This window comes from Elephantulus edwardii, unplaced genomic scaffold (genome assembly GCF_000299155.1).
Source record: "Elephantulus edwardii isolate Elephantulus edwardi_28Jun2011 unplaced genomic scaffold, EleEdw1.0 scaffold00308, whole genome shotgun sequence".
NCBI lineage: Eukaryota > Metazoa > Chordata > Mammalia > Macroscelidea > Macroscelididae > Elephantulus > Elephantulus edwardii.
This window is the reverse complement of record NW_006400058.1, coordinates 2,378,086-2,379,649: the sequence shown is the minus strand read 5'-3', so window position 1 is coordinate 2,379,649 and position 1,564 is coordinate 2,378,086.

The window sequence follows — 1,564 nt, the reverse complement described above, 5'->3', positions numbered from 1 at the left end:
ATAAACATGGGTGTGCATATATCTGCTTGGATGTCTGTTATAGTCTCTTTGGGGCATGTTCCCAGTAGTGGAATTACTGGGTCAAATAGTATCCCTATTTGTAACTTTTTGAGAAAGCGCCGTACGGCCTTCCACAGTGGTTGCACCATTTTACACTCCCACCAACAGTGAATAAGGGTTCCAGTTTCTCCACAACCTCGCCAGCATTAGTTGCTTGCTGTTCTATTAAAATTTGCTATTCTGACTGGGGTGAGATGATATCTCATATTTGTTTTTGAAAGAACTTTTTCCAAAGGAAAAAATGAACTGGGATGTAAGAAGGGAAGAAAATGTGCAACAATGAATGAATGGAAATCCAAGTTCTTTGTAAATTTATAATAAAATATAAATTAAAAAAGAAAGTGAACTAGGGGATGAGGAAATGAGGAAGGGGATATGTGCAAAAATGAATGAATGAAAGTAAAATTTTCTATAAACTGTTGTTGAAATCACAATTAGAAGAAAAAATATATAAAAAAGAAAGTGAGGCAGTCTTCTCCCATAAGACTTACAGCCTGAGAAATTCAATAGAGGGTCACCATGAGTGGGACTCTCATAGCTGGAAAGCTGGTGGTGGATGCGCTGTGATGTAGTAGGCTTCAAATTGGGTATGGTTGGGATTTTAAGGATCTGTGGATTGCTATAGGATGAAATTTGAGAGAAGGCCTTGCTAGCTAGTTCTGGGGACCCCTGTGAGGACCTCAGAAAGAGAGGAAGCTACTCAGTAGAGGCTGGAAGAGGATGTAAGTGGTTTGGTGGGAGTTATGTGAAGGGATTTAAACAAAAAAGAAACAAGGAATTCTGGGCCCCATGGAAGTCACAAGAAGTGTGGAAGGGTTTGTGGGGTTCAGGAGAGAACGGGGGAGTGGCAGGACGTGGTCAGGAAAGGAGGGAAAGAGGAAGGTCTAAGATCTCCTAGGGATAGGAAGATGTCCTGAGATTAAATGAGGGGAGTGGGGGAAATCTGGGTTATTCCATGAAGATAAAAGATTATTTTGGATCCCTTAGAAGTTAGAATAGATTCTGATGTCTCTGCGGGGGGATAAAGGGTAGTTTAGGGTCTCTGAGGTGGAAGGACACGGCTGAAGTCTCCGAGAAGTGAGATTTGGTTTATGAGGCCAGATGACTGTAGAACATGGCTGTTGGAGTATATATAGTTTCTTATCTTGAAGGAAAGCGGGGGATTAGAATCCCCCTGAATTTTTAGTTATGGTCTAGGGTCCCTCATGGAGTTGTCTGGGTCTCCTGGGATTCTGAGATACAGTCTAGGGGGGTGGTCTTTCATGGGGGTGGGACATTCTCTGGTCACCTAGGAGAGTATGACACGGTTTTTGGTTCTGGGTGGCTGAAAAACATGGTCTTGGGACCCCCATAGAGGGCAGGGCACGGTATGAGTTTCCCCTGGGGATTGAGAAGTGGTCAAGGTCTCGTTTGGGAAGGTCTTGGGTGCCTTAGCCAGTCGGGGCGTGGTCTTAGGGGGTCTCCCCGTAGGCCGGCAGAGCCGGGGGGTGGGGTTGGGGAGTGG